This window comes from Dasypus novemcinctus, chromosome 26, assembly GCF_030445035.2.
Source record: "Dasypus novemcinctus isolate mDasNov1 chromosome 26, mDasNov1.1.hap2, whole genome shotgun sequence".
Taxonomy (NCBI): Eukaryota; Metazoa; Chordata; class Mammalia; order Cingulata; family Dasypodidae; genus Dasypus; species Dasypus novemcinctus.
The window spans coordinates 12,053,281-12,069,065 of NC_080698.1; the positions used below are offsets into that span (position 1 = coordinate 12,053,281).

The 15,785-nt window shown below is 43.6% G+C and overlaps 1 protein-coding gene and 1 non-coding gene across 16 annotated transcripts in view; one reads left to right on the forward strand and one right to left on the reverse strand.

Moving 5' to 3' along the window:
- DOCK3 (dedicator of cytokinesis 3) overlaps positions 1–15,785 on the forward strand; it is a 657,203-nt gene that overhangs the window by 485,100 nt on the left and 156,318 nt on the right. The gene's annotated exons all lie outside the window — the stretch shown is intronic.
- LOC111762636 (small nucleolar RNA SNORA3/SNORA45 family) lies at positions 5,734–5,863 on the reverse strand. The gene has a single exon (XR_002795707.1). It is a non-coding gene; the product is annotated as a small nucleolar RNA SNORA3/SNORA45 family (small nucleolar RNA).

Below are 15,785 nucleotides of genomic sequence, written 5' to 3' on the forward strand. Positions count from 1 at the left end.
GATGAGCAACTTGAATTCAAATTTAGAACCAGAGTGAGCAAAAGTGTTGCAGGACTTGTCACTTTGTGAAGTCTGTTTTTCTGAACAAAGGTTACATACCCAGCAAAAAAGAAAAGGGAAAAAAGACAAATATTAATATCCCATCTCTTTCTGTTCCTATTCAGTGTTAGCATCACCAAGAGCACCTGACACTAATGAGAATCAATGATTAGTCTGCCAATATCAGTCATTCTGGAACTAGAATAGAAAATCTTTATTTCAAAGCAGCTTTCATCTTACCCTAACTTCTCCTATTTCTTTATTCTCCTTTTCCTTTAAAATTCTCTTTAAATCATTGCTATCTAAATCTTGGTGCAGTGCTACACAGTAGAAGACTTGTGTTTTCTAAATTGAACATAAATTGCTTGAATAAATTCGAAGCACTATTTAAAAGTCTGTGACCTTACTCCAAGTATTCTTGCAGTTAGCTAGCAAATTTACATAGAACCATGTTTCTCTTGACAGTTTATTACCTTTCAGTCGTTTAATAACCTCTTTTAAATAACATTGCTTGCTTTAACTTGCGTGGACCCTGTTGGAAATAAAAAGTTGACCTTGAATGGCAGTATAAAGTCTTTGTCTGGCATGATAGTTTTTAAACAGTAGCACTTATTTAGAGGAACACTTTTTTCTGCTGTTAAGGTAAGCAAATTCTTACCTAGGAGGGTTATTAGAATAACTCCAAATCAGAGGCTGCAGACCTTCAATTCCTCTAAAACTCCACAACTTGGGGGTCCTTCAGGCTTCTCTCACTGTTTATAAATGACTTTTCCCTTAGTATGTGCCTGGAGACCAAGGAGCTCAGTGTAATGTGCTTGATGGGGAAGGGGTCCATTTTCCTCACCTAAAACTAGGCTAAAATGAGGCAAATAAAATTTTGTTTTAAAGTAGGGAAAAGTTACTAGCGATTTGAGAAAATATCATTCACATTAATCTGTAATGTTCTTTGTTGCATTTGCTTTTGATTTACAAAGAGGTACCCTTGGCTACAAGTTCTGGGTGATATCATTAAAATATGGAAACCGTTTTAGAAAAAAAATGGTGGTAATAAAACATTAAAAGGAACATCTGAAAGAGCAATTTTTATGTCCTTTTATCAGGTTAAGATGATGAGTTTTTTCTTACTCACTAGATATGACTAGTGTTACCGAATTTTATTTAGGATCTTGGTTATGCTGCAGAAATGAATTTCAAGAGCATGCTGGGTGAGTTAGGCCAGTAATTTATTCAGGTAGGGAGGGAAGAGAAATGGGAGAAAATAACACATCAGGGGTCCCAGGTGGAGAGAAAGAGGGTGAAAAGCGATAAAGAGGGCTGATTTACAAGCTACAGTTCCCCATTATAGATGATAAATGCCCAGGTTTTACTTGGTGGCCACATTGTAGAGGAAAAATGGCGGAGAGCAGCACACAGAGGGCGGCAGGATAGGTTCAAAGACAAGAGAGCTGAGAGCAGGAGCCACTCATTCAGGCCCCTCTTGGCTTTTTGAACTGTTAATTATTCAACCCCTTTACTAATTGCAAGGGAAGGGTTCCGGCTGTTTGCTGTTTAGACTGATTACCCCCACCCATCAGTTCCCTGTGAGGGCTCAATGATAACGCCCCTAGGGAACATCCAGGGCTTTTCCTAGCTTCCAGAAGAAGTCTTGGTTCTGGATAGCAGAATCTTGGGGGGGGGGGGTTCTTCCTGTAGCCATCTTGGGGGGTTACTGATGTCCACGTGGACTTCTTGCCAGGTTCCAGATCTATATATTGATTCCCTATCTTACTAGCCTGCTTCAGTAGTAACCATGCCATCGTCAATGTCTGTGATTTTTAACCAAAATTCATAGACTCTGGTCATTTGATCATTGTTAGAATGGTACCATCTCTCTGTGCTCAAGGGCAGCACAGACTTCAGAGAGTCTCAGGATGGCCCTAGTAAGAGATAATCTGTGAAGTTGTAGGACAGCCCAGAGGAGAAATGAGTTCCTTCTCTTTGTAGGGTGTGTCTTAGTGTTTCCTGGCAAGGATTGGCTTTGGAAGCTGGTTGTGAGTTCAGAATTACCTGTTAAGTAAATTAAATAAATGAAGAAACTTAAGCTCAGTGAAATGACTCATTGGCTAAGCCAGGATGGAACCCAGGTCTCCAGAGTCCAGGCCACTGGCCTTTCCACTGTACAATCAAGCTTCTGAGCATGGGTTTCCCACTGTTGAACTAAATTTTCATGTCAGAGAATTTCATAAATTGCTCAAAGAAGGTTACTGTAGTTCAGATCTTTACTAGTCTTTTCAGTTAAAGATACATCTTTATAAAAAATTTACTTTTCTAAAGACTGTCACCTGTTAATCATCATGGGCAGTTCATTGCCTTATAATTCTATTTCAGAAGTCACTAATGTTTTCTCTTAAAGTCAAATCATATTTAAAAATGCAGAAGGAATTGCTACATTGTTTTTTCCATCTCTATAAATTTATATTTATAGTTTCTATAAATGGGGTCAAACAGTATGCAGTACTTTGTGTCTGGTTTCTTTCACTTACCATAATTTTCTTTTATTTTTACAATTGATGACAAATAATATATTGCTATGCACTAAGTCCGTAGTTTGCTTTAGGTATATATTTGCCGAAATACCACCCTCTTATTAATGTCTTATAATATTAATGTATATCTGTTCTGATTCATGGAAGAACATTCTTATATTTTTACTCTTAATCACACTCATCGTCCACAGCAGGGTTCACTATGCAATGCAGTCCCATGTTTTATCCTTTAGCTTTCCTTCTAGTGACATAAATGATCTAAACTTTCCCTTTCGACCACAATCATACTGAAGGAAACTCCATAGGGGTCACTCTGGGTTCTTGCCCAGAGCGGATGAATTAGAGTCCACACCAGGATGGTCATGAAAGAAAGCAGGTTTATTAATGCCAGCAGAAGGACAGGAGACAGGAGTTTCTCAAATCTGCCTTTCCTGAACCAAGGGGTGCAGGAGTTTTCATGGATTCAAACAGGGGAGGGTAGCGTGGTTACTATCACAATAGTAAGTATACACTAGGGTGAGGCTAAGTCTAAAGTAACCATAAACAGGGGTGAGACCTGTTCAGATTGACCATCACAATAGCAGGTCTAGGTTAAATCCAGCCAGTTTCATCAATGTCAGATATTAACCTTTTGCTATTTTATAATATAAAATCATCTATATCGTTTTGTAAGCATAATTATTTGTTAATTCTTTACTCTGAGTTATAGTTTTCAGGCTTCATTTTCACTTCAAAACAAATTGGACACTTTTTTTAATCAACTAAGCAACTAAAACTATTTTAACAATAGGTTCATGGAGGGAAACGGATGTGGCTCAAGTGATAGAGCTTCTTCTTACCATATGGGAGGACCTGGGTTCGATCCCTGGGGCCTCCTCGTGAAGAAGAAGAGAAAGCATGCCCATGTGGCAAGCCAGGGCCCACACAAGTACCTGCGTGGTGAGCCAGTGCCTGCAAGAGTGCCCGCATGGTGAGCCAGTGCCCCACGCATGTGAGTCACACAGCAAGATGATGCAACAAAAGAGAGACGAGGGGGGAATCAAGGTAAAGCACAGCAGAAACCAGGAACTGAGGTGGCGCAGTTGACAGGGAACTTCTCTCCCGATCAGAGGTCTCCAGAATTGAATCCCGGTGAAGCCTAGAGGAGAGAAAATAAGAAGACATCACAGACAGCAAAAACAGCAGGGCAGGAGAAGAGGAAGGAGGGAAAATAAATAAAAAATAAATCTTTAAAAAAAAAAAAAGATTTATGGAGGACTGCCTCAGTCAAGACCCTGGTGTTCACAGAAACCAAGGTGGGGCTGGATTTAAATTGCTGTGATTCAAAACCCACATAATTGGTACTGCTAATTACATTCACTCTAATGTGCTGTCATCCCCTCTAATTCCAAACATTTATAATCAACCTTATTACAAATTCTGTACAAATTAAGCCTCAGCTCCCCCATATTATTCAGCTATAAGAAGAAATGAAGTTGTGATGCCTATGACAACATTGATGAAACTTGAGGACATTACGTTGAGTAAAACAAGCCAGACACAAAATGACAAATATTATGCGATATCACTAATATGAACTAAATATAAAGAGCAAACTCATAGAGTTAATAGCTAGAAGAATGTGTCATGATGATGGGAATGAGTGTTGCTGGTGGGGGAGAGGTGGGGTGGGGGTGGTGGGGTTGAATGGGACCTCATATATATATTTTTTTAATGTAATATTATTACAAAGTCAATTAAAAAAAAAAAAAAGCTAGAAGATTGGTCACCAGAAGATAGAATGAGGCTAGAGAATGGGGAGCCACATTGGTTTTGAGTGCTAAGAGTAAATGAGGGCAGTGGACTTGGCCCAGTGGTCAGGGCGTCCGTCTACCACATGGGAGGTCTGTGATTCAAACCCCAGACCTCCCTGACCCGTGTGCAGCTGGCCCACGCGCAGTGCTGATGCGCGCAAGGAGTGCCGTGCCACGCAGGGGTGTTCCCCATGTAGGGGAGCCCCACACGCAAGGAGTGCGCCCCACAAGGAGAGCCGCCAGTGCGAAAGAAAGTGCAGCCTGCCCAGGAATGGCACCGCACACACGGACAGCTGACACAAGATGATGCAACAAAAAGAAACACAGATTCCCATGCCGCTGACAACAGGAGCAGACAAATAAAAAGACGCAGCAAATAGACACAGAGAACAGACAACTGGGGGGGAGGGTGGGGGGGTGGGAGGAGCGGGGAAGGGGAGAGAAATAAATCTTAAAAAAAAAAGAGTAAATGAGTCTTTCAGTAGTAACTCTCTTATATACAGCTCTGATATATTTATGGCTCTTCATTTTTATTGCAACTCCAGTAGCATGAAGATCTTTAAAAACAAGTGAAGTCAAGAAAAGCAGTTGGCGCGCAGATTTTCTATGTATTTTTAATTGGCTAATTAACTATAGCTTTATTTACATATTTTGGGCTGAAATTAGTTTATATAATTCTCATCCTGTACTTCTGCAGGTTGAGGGAGGAGCTGGAGGACAGGGCCAGATCGCTGACCTTTTGTTTTTTTGAAAAGCATGTTAGTATTTAGTGAATCTCCCTCCATAAGGCTTCATGCCCCCAGGACACAGGCTCCCCCCACACCCTTAATCTTCTCCTCAGCTTTTCTGCTGAAGAATTTGGCCTTCATGATGACAGGCTGTTTTGGAAGCTTTCCCTTCCCCAGAACTTTGTAGTAACCTGATCGCACCACATCAATGATGGGAGCAGCTCCAGTTTTGTTTTTGGCAGCATTTACCCATGTCTGCTCACTGACCAAGATCCACGGTTTATCAAGGTTCACAGTTGGACAGAAGCTCTGATTTCTCTTCAAGTGATAATGTCTTATACCAACCTTGCCGAAATAACCTGGGTGACTAGGAAGAGAAGGCAACCACCTTCATAACCTTACCCTGACGTTATGAAGCTGTGTTTATCATCTTTATAGTTTTTATCTGTCCCTGTTAGAATGTAAGCTGTTCACTGATGTATCGTGTTATATAGCAGTCACTAGAGTTTAAAAAGGCTACCAAACGAGGAAAACCCAGCCGTATTTCACAGAACCAGTGTAAATCACAGATCAGTTCAGAATTCAAACCACTTGATAACATTCTGTGGAAATTCAGCGTAGTCCTGCAACAGACTGTATAGGTCAATCTCATACTTGTCACTTGGTGACTGACTATGCCATGAGGGTCACAGCCAGTGAATAAGGTCAGCAGTTATTCTTCGAGGACTCTAGCACACTAAGGCAATAGCCAATACCCAAGCATGACTCTAGCCTTGATGTACTGACCTTTTAATATTACACACTGTTGTCAATTTGTCCATTTACTTTTGTATAGAATAGTCTTTAACCCAAGATGGAATTCAGTCAGAAGACAGTTTTGTGTGTCAGGTAACAGAGGAATTTGATTAACAGGAAAGTTTTATAGAGTTGGTTATTTTCATGTTCTTTGACTTGAGAGCCCCTTTGAGATGATGGGTAGGTAGAATACCCAAGCTGGTTGCTTTTCCAAGCTATTTATGGAGGTTCTCTCACCCTTAAGGACCTTGTGTTGTTAACATTATTTGTCATATGTGCCAATCAACTAGGGTTTCAGAACCAGGAAAGAGACCCAGGAGACCCTGAAAAAGGGGATGGAATTTTTATAGCCTCCATTGGTGGTTTCTTTCATGGTTTATGTACCCTTTCACTTGATTTCTTGCATAAAGTAAAGCCCTCTTCTTCTCAATTTGTCCTGCTTAGAGGTGGAGAGTATCTGCTCAGGATCTCTTTGGTTTTCTTGAAAGCTAGCCCTGACTCTCTCAAGACCTTCAGTCTTGCTTCACCACTTCTGTTTTGCATCTCTGGGCCAGTTTGTTACTCAGAAAATGCAGAGGTGAAAATGAGTCCATGGGTATTTGACCAAAGTCCTTGCCCATGCAGGATGATAAGTGTGTACCCACTGATTTTTTCCTTTATCCTCCATCCATCAACTACTAAAATTCTGGAGTCAGTGAGTCATCACAACCTCAGGTATTTGCTCCAAACCTGGTGGGTTGTTTCCTAGGTCAGTGGCTTTTCTTTTACCCAGAGGATTAGAATTTGATAGCCATGTAAGGATGTCTCAGATAAATGACCTGGGGTTATGGGGGAGAGGCTGGTGCCCGCCAAGCTGCTCTCCTCTGAAGAAATCAATGTAACCTAGGATATAACTCCCAGCCTTTTAGGTATATAAAGTTCAGTCCAAATGATTAGGCTATAAAAAATTACTTTAGTGTAGTCAAAATCCCAAATGCTCAATATCTAACCACAATACCAATTGGAATACCATGTGTCTGCCATTCAGGGCACTGTGATCCTAATGTTTTTGTTTTTTTTTTATTGATTTTGTAAAAATATTACATTAAAAAAATATATGAGGTCCCATTTGACCCCACCACCCCCACCACACCCCTCCCCCCCCCCCAGCAACACTCACTCCCATCATCATGACACATCCATTGCATTTGGTAAGTACATCTCTGGGTATCTCTGCACCTCATGGTCATTGGTCCACATCATGGCCCACACTCTCCCCCATTCCATCCAGTGAGCCCTGGGAGGATTTACAATGTCCAGTGATTGCCCCTGAAGCACCATCCAGGGCAACTCCAAGTCCCAAAGGCGCCTCCACATCTCATCTCTTCCTGCCATTCCCCATACCCATCAGCCACCATGTCCACTTTTCCCACTCCATTGCCACCTTTTCTCTGAGGTCCTTGGATTGGTTGTGTCCGTTGCACCTCTATGTCAACAGGAGGCTCAGATTCCACATGGTTACTCGATGCAAACCTCCTGCTTTCAGTTGTAGGCACTCTAGGCTCCATGGTGTGGTGGTTGCCCTTCTTCAACTCCATCTTAGCTGAGTGAGGTGAGTCCAATAGTTCAGATTGTAGGAGCTGGAGTCTGTTGAGGCTCAGGGCCTGGCTATCATATTGTCAGTAAAAAGATTCAATCACCTAAATATATCTTAAACCCCAATACCAACTACAATTCCAGTAAAGTAGCATGATAGTCTTATGAAAAGAGATCCCCTCTGGGTCCAGTTTCATCACGCAGAAACACCAGCTCCATAGAAGGGCCATCTGACATGGCAGTGAACCCTATCTGCCATGACCGTAGAACCCGTGGGTCCCTTTAGCCCTCAAAGGAACCAATACCTGGGGATTGTATCTACTTTATCTGTCTCTTAGACTCTGCTCAGTTGTGCATAAGGGAAATCCTTCTGACAGCCTCCAGACTCTTTTTTTTTAAGAGACTCATAGCCATATAAACTCATTTCTCCTTTCTATTTCCCCCTTATATTAGATCAAACAGCATTTTAAAGTCATATTATTCTATGTAGACAGGGATATTCTACTGATCCGCATCGAACCTTCAATTCAAGGTCATTTTCCAGTTGCATTATCAGTTGTTAGTTGATAGTGATCCCTCGGTGCCAGGGAGGCTCATCCCCGGGTGTCATGTCCCACGCTGGGGGGAAGGCATTGCATTTAGATGCTGAGTTAGGCTTCGAGACTGGCCACATTTGAGTAACATGAAGGCTGTCAGGAGGAAATTCCCAGGCACAGTGCTGCTCTAGGCCTTGTTCTTATTTCAGGCCTATAGGCTCACAAGTATAGTCATTAGTTATCAGGGGCTTACTGTTGGACCTTCATTCCTTCTCAGTCCTTGCCGCTGCACTTGGGGGACTGCCGCTGTTCCCCTAGGGACCACGGCACAGCACCCCTGGCCAGGGACCCAGTACCCCCCCAGCTGTAGTTTTTAATTGTTGCCACTATGAGTATATCCAAACATTACCATGCACCCTGGACATATGCCCTGTATAGCTCCCTGTCAGCCATATATCCCCTGTCAATAGTATCCCATACCAGTATTTCTCCGCTGCCATTGTTGGACCACTCTGGGATGTGATCCTAATGTTAACAACACATGGGACACCATGAGTGAATCCCAGGCTTTTGGAGGAGCATGGGCTTAGAAATAATCAGATATTCTTGAGGTCCTATCTGGGCTGTTGTAGAACCATATTTTCTCCTCTGACTCTGCCATGAGAGTACATATTTCTAGTTACCAGAATGCTTATATCTTCCAGTTACTATATCTGCAATTTTTCCATCTGACTTCTCTCCCCTTCTTCCTCCCCTCCTCCTCCCTCTCCATTCCCAGACCATTCTTATTCTCCAGTTTGCTTGCAACTATCTCCATTTCAGCCCCCCTGTTACTGGATTTTGTTTGGGTTCTTGACTAAGCTGCAAGAAATGCATTTCAAGAGCAAGCACATTGATTAGGCCAGTAATTTATTAAGATAGGGAGGGAGGAGAAAGGGGAGAAAATAACAGATCATGGTTCCCAGGTAGAGAGGAAGGGGATGAAGAGTGATAAAGAGGACTGATTTATAGAATACAGTTCCCCATTATAGATTATAAATCCCCAGGTTTACTTTCATATGGATCCAGATGGGGGCAAAGAAGGCTGGAATAGGGCATGACCAGGCACAGGGATAGGGCCAGTTTGCTTTTCTACTTGCCTTTTAAATCAAGCTGTTTGCTGTTTTGATTGATTACCCCACCCATCAATCCCCCAGAGGGCCCAATGATAAGGTTCCAGAGAATATCTTGGTCTTCTCCTGGCTTCCAGAGGAAATCTCATTCTGATTGGGAGTTCTTGTGAGAGTCTTCTAGCAGCCATCTCGGGGATATTGATGTCTGCATGGACTTTTTGCCAGGTTCCACATTCATCTTTTGATTCCCTATTTTACTGCCCTGCTTCACTACCACTCTTCTGGTTGTCCTCATTATCACAGGTTCCATCATTTCTATAGATACTCATATTCCACTCAAATTCCAAGTCATCATCTTGTTAACTAATATCTTTCACAGAGTTTCAGAGATAGACTTGACCTCTTATAGCCTTCCAGCTAGTGATTTCAGTGGGGACCCTCTGGGGGTATTCCAGGAGATACTAACTTTGTGTGAAACTTCTAGGGTATAAATAATGAACCAGAAGCTAGCTCACCTAAGGGGACATAACATACTTCTCAGTTCTGAACAAAGCCTCTGTGGTTGTCTGGATTGCCTGAAACTCTTGGGCTCCTGAAGCAAGCCTTACCCTAACAAAAGCACCTTTTCCCCCCTTGCATTATAGTGGTTCCTGGCAGAGGGAATACAATGTCTGCTCTGTTTGCTTTTTTTACAAACCATACCAAGGTTGTGCCAGCATGTTACATCTCACACTTCAGCATACGGCTAGTGTAGTCAGAAGAGAAACTAGATTCCTCTAGGTTCTTGGCTATGTTGTATAAAATAATTTAAGAACATGCCAGTTTAATTAGGCCAGTAAAAAGAGTTTATTGAGAAACAAGAGAAGAGTACAAACCCGAGACCTGAATGCAGGCTCCCTCCTGGCAAAGAGGAGCACCTTGGGTCACGGGGGTGGGGGTTGCCTTTGTTAAAGATATTCTTCACTCCTCCCCTTTCCTAATGTTGGGGACAGGCCCCAGCTGTTTGCTCTTCTGATTGTTGCCTTACGATACCCACCTGTTAGCTCTCAGGAGCCCAGTAATGAGGCCTTTTGTTCGGAGATATTTGGGACCAATGGGGAGGCCTGTTTGGAATTGTCCATGGCTTCCTCTTGACCCCAGAAGATCTCAGCGGGGTCTTTCTGGCTTTGTTCTTTTTCTTTTTTTCTTTTTTTAAGATTTATTTTATTTAATTCTCTCCCCTTTCCCCCATTGTCTGCTCTGTGTGTCCATTCGCTGTGTGTTCCTCTGTCTGCTTGCATTTATCCGGCGGCCCTGGGAAACTGTGTCTCTTTTTTTGTTGTTGTTGCGTCATCTTGCTGCATCAGCTCTGTGTGTGTATCGCCACTCCTGGGCAGGCTGCACTTTTTCACACGGGGCAGCTCTCCTTACGGGGTGCACTCCTTGCACGTGGCAGCACTGTGCATGAGCCAGCTTACCATATGGGTGAGGAGGTCCTGGGGATTGAACCCTGGACCCTCCATATGGGAGACGGACACTCTATCAGTTGAGCCACGTCTACTTCCCTTGGCTTTGTTCTTAGTAGCAGCCTTCCCTTAGGGGGTTTCCAAGTGGGGTCTCACAGCCATGTTCTCTGCCGGGTCCCAGCTGTGACTTATCTCCCCTCTTTCCCTATACTAACCTCCCTCAGCCCCCTCTTAGAGTTTACACCCTTATTCTTAAGGGGGAGCTGAAGGGCAATGGTCATTCTTCTGTAGCTGCTTCCTGCTGCTTAGGAGCAGTAGTCCCTCCCTGACAGGGTATAAAACTCTATGATTGTTCTATTGAGGTTGAAGAAAGGGAGGCCCAGTACCATGGTTGGGACTGGATGAAATCCCCGCATGACTAATACCTTGATCTGGGAGAAATAAACTCAGAATTTTGAAGATAATAGTCCTACCAAAAGGATAAAGAAGTTGGTGGTAAACAGGCGCAAAAAGGAGGCCAGCTATGACACACTGGACCACGAGAGTGAAAAAGTTAAGATGCCTCCAGAGACTGCATCCTCCTGAAGTTGATGTGCTTCATCCTGCAGGTTTTTAATGCTGTCTAGGATTGTTCTGGAGTGATTTACAGAGAAAAACAGCATTCTTCCTTGAGGAACAGACAGGTTCCTCCCTGTGCTGTTGTTAACATATTTAGGGCTCTGCAATTTTGCAGCACCACAGCAGCAAGAGTGTGTTTGTTGTCTAAGGGCTTCTAAGGCATGGCTAGTTTTTTCTATGCTACTGGTTAACTCTAGAAAAGAGATTGTGGTAGATCTGCTAAGTTTGGTATAAACTTCCAACCCCAGTTCCTATGGCAGTGGTTATGCCTAAGACAGCTAAGAGGAATGAGAAGAGGCACTGCCCTTTTAATTATTTTGTGGTGAAAAAATACAGGCAATAGCATAGTGAAGTTTTAAGGACCATAGTAGACAGAGGGGTTAGGTATGCTAGTGAGCATAAGCCATTCCAAAGGGGAAGTAAGTAGAGATTGGCCTTGTCTCTGCAAAGAGAGAAAATTCCATCTTGATAGGTAAAATAGCAAATGTGAGAATAGTTATTTGGGAGCTAGAGCTCTTTTCAGACTTCACAGTTGTCAGCTCACTGGTTAACCTGCTAGGAGACAGTACCAACATATACCCATTGGGCTGTGGGTCATGAAACAGGGTGCTTCTCTGGGTGTCCCAGACAAGGTTGGTTTCTCCTCCCATGCCATAGGGGTCTAGTTTACAACACACTCACAGCATCTTTGGTGGGGTGTTTTGGTTGGCCTAAGTTGTGTTTAGAAGTATAGAATTACAGGAGCTAGCAGGGCATCCCCAACAGTACTGGGTAGTGTTTGAATCCCTTATTATTCCTCCCCTAGGCTGTCAGGCCTTGAGTGGATCTTTGGTGCTGGTGAGCAACGTGGTGTTGATGGGGTACTGGGTTAAGTAGACATCTGGCCGCCAAACTCAAGGGGAAGCAGTCAGCATACCTAAATGTTTGACTGGCTGGGGGGCCATCCAGAAGGTATTGTTACAGGAAGTAAAATTAGGTTGGCCCAGGAAACAAGGGGAGGAGGAGTGTTGGGAGGCACTGGAATAGATACAGATGGGGACGGTAGTATTTTTAGGTATGTGGACTGAAGTATATAAAGGTCCCAATACAATAGAGTGAGAGAGTAGGTTCTAAGTGATGCTGCTAGCTCAGAGTGTTCTGAGAAGCTGACTGATGGGTTGTCAGTATTCTACCCCTGCACTGGGTGATGTTGTGGCAATAGGCTGGACTATGAGATAGGCAATTGCCCAGTGCTTGGGAGCAGCTGGCCAGACCATAGATGTTTCTGGTTGGGACACACAGAGCCAACATGAGGATTTATTGGTTAAGTCAGCCACTTTTTGGATGAGATTTTTAAAGGGGTGTCTGACGTGCCCCCCCCCAGCAGGAAGATGATATAGTAAACTACATGAAGATTCATGTGGGCTAGAGTTAGAGATAATAGCACACAGTTTATGTTCTGGCTTTGACGAGGCACTAAACTTTGTTTCTTTAAGAGGTATCTCAGGCCATCCCAGTGGCTAGCACTCGAATGGTTCATCAGGCGTTTCTGGTGAGTTGGCACTTCCTTGGACAATGGGCACCACCTACAATAAGGGTGCCCAGCTGGCAATTCCTTTAACTTTAACAGCTGTGGGAGTGATCAGAACCACAGAGTAAGGCCCTTTATATTTTAGTGCTAATTGGTAGTGAGACCTGGTCTCCTACCAGATTTTGATCAGAACCTGGTCTCCAGGTTTAACTTTAGGTAGACATAACGCTTGGTTGGGGCTAGGGAGGATTTTGTTCCTGAGCCCCTAGATGATTTGTTGAGTTTTTCTTAGGTTTATAAAATATTTGGTTAGTTCTTGAGTCTCCTGATCTAATACCAGATCCTGGGTGAGGAAAGGTCACCCATAGACCATCTCAAAGGGGCTGAGCTAAAGCTGGTCCTTTGGAGCTATACACAGCCTCAGCAAAGCCATGGGTAGATTGGTGACCCAAAGTGATGTTGTTTCCTGGCAAATTTTGGCCAATATTTGTTTCAAGGTTTGGTTGACAATTTTTACTTTTCCCTGAGGATTGGCATCTCCAGGAACTATGAAGATGATAATTAATTCCAAGGGCAGCTGATAGTTTACTGTTTCCCTTCTAGCAGGAAACACTTCCACCCATCCAGTGAAAGTATCTATCAGTACTGAAAGGTACTTATGTTGCCGAATTTCCTCTAGGTTCTTGGCTATGTTACACAAAAAGAATTGGAGGTGGAGGCGTCTTTGGGACCTGGAGCTGCCCTGGATGGTGCTTCAGGGGCAATCACCGGACATTGTAAATCCTCACAGGGCCCACTGGATGGAATGGGGGAGAGTATGGGCCATGATGTGGACCATTGACCATGAGGTGCAGAGGTGCCCAGAGATGTACTTACCAAATGCAATGGATGTGTCATGATGATGGGAATGAGTGTTGCTGGGGGGGGGAGAGGTGGGGAGGGGGGGTGGGGTTGAATGGGACCTCATATATATTTTTTAATGTAATATTATTACAAAGTCAATTAAAATTAAATAAATAAATAAATAAATAAATAAATAAGAATTTTAAGTACATACCAGTTTAGTTAGGCCAGAGAATGAGAGAAGAGAAATGGGAGAAAATAACAGATTATGAGTCCCTGGTATTCTTGTGGGTTGGTCTAGGCAGAGAGAAAAAAAGGGCTATAAAGGGGTAAAAAGGGTTGATTTACAGACTACAAGTGTCCAGGTGTACTTGAGTGCTTATCTGGGCATGGAGAGAAAGAGTAAAACTGGGAAGAGGGGTCAATTTAACTTCTTCTTGACTTTTAAGCCATTAATTATTACCCCATCCTTTGTTAACCTTCAGGAACAGGACTCCCAGCTGTTTACTGTTTTGATTGGTTACCCTACCCATCAGTTTCCCAGGGCAACCTAATGGCAAGGCCCCTGTGAGAATAGCCGGGGCTTTTCCTTGATCCTGGACGAAATCCTGTTCCAAATAGGGGTTCTCGCAGGGTTCTTCCAGCAACCATCTTGTGAGGTCCCCATGGCCATGTATTTCATGGCCATAGTTTTCTGCCAGGTCTCAGACTCATCTTTTTATTCCCTAATCTACCCTGCCTCACTGTATTATTCAGCCAGAAATTGGTTGGTTTTTATAAAGGGTATTTATTTGGGGTAGAAGCTTGCAGTTACCAGACCGTAAAGCGTTAAGTTACCTCCTTCACCAAAGTCTTTTTGCCACATGTTGGAGCAAGATGGCTGCCGAAGTCTGCCAGGGTTCAGGCTTCCTGGGTTCCTCTCTTCCCAGGGCTTGCTTTTCTCTTGGCTCAGGGTTCCTCTCTTCCCAGGACTTGCTTTTCTCTGGGCTCAGGGTTCCTCTCTTCCTGAGGCTTGCTTCTCTTTTTCCTCACGACCAAGCTCCTCTGTGTACTTGCTTCCTGGGGCTCCAGGTCAAGACTCCAGCATCAAAGCTCCAGCATCAAAACTCCAGCTCTCTTCTTGTGCCATGTCTTTATCTTGTGCCCCATCCACCAAGGTGTGGGGACTCACCCTACTGACATGGCCCAATCAAAGCCCTAATCATAATTTAATCACACCCAGGTACAGACCAGTGTAAAAACATAATCCAATATCTGTTTTTGGAATTCATGAACCATATCAAACTGCTACACTCACATATATCCCTAGCAGTATGGTGCATGGGTAAAGTCTATCTGCCAGTTCTCCCCAGTATATGATCCCTGCAGCTGGTCAGGGAGGGGTTAAGGAAGAAGGTTTGTTAAGCCTCCCATTGTTTGGATCATTAATTGCAGGTAAGGAGCAACTTTTGGTAACCTCTTTGATTATTTTTGCCAGGCCCTGGCCCTCAAAAACCCATTTAGCTAAGCAGGTCAGGGCATCTCTCCCTAGATGGCTGGCTTGGTAGAGTCCATGAAGGACCGTCTACTGCACTTCCCCCAGCAGATAGGCTTGAACTTCCTTAACAAGCCACTCACTAGTTTCTGAGGTAAACCATAGGCTAGCCACTTTAGTTTGCTCACCCTGGATATACTCTGCAGCCTTAGGTAGTGGGACAGGTTATGGAATGGGGTCTAGGAGGGAAACTTGAGTTTGCACTGCGGCTTTAACTGCTATGTCTCTTGGGTGTTTCCCCTAGCTCTAGCAGTATCTGTTTTCTAGTGCCCTGGACAATGCATAACTACTCTTTTTTGGCAACAGAACAGCCTCTAGTAGGCCCAAGATTTCTTGACAGTGTTTAATAGGCAACCCACTGTTAGTAAGCAAGCCTCGTTCTTGCTACACAACAGAGTGGGCATGGAGGACAAGGAACGCATACTTGGAGCCTGTGTAAAAGTTAGCTCTTTTCCCAGAGGCTAGTATTAAGCCTTGGATTAGGGCAATTAGTTCTGCCTTCTGGGCTGATGTCTCTGGGGGAAGGGCTTCGGCTTCTGTAATATAATTTTAAATTGAGAGACCCCAGCATAGCCTGCCTTTTTAATTCCTTCCCTGACAAAACTGCTTCCATCTGTGAACCACTCAAAGTCTGGGTTTATTAGAGGCTCATCTTTTAAATCTAGCCTGCTTGAGTAGTTTTGGTTGAGCGTTTCAAGGCATGAGTGGAGGAGGGGCCTCTTAGGATCTGAC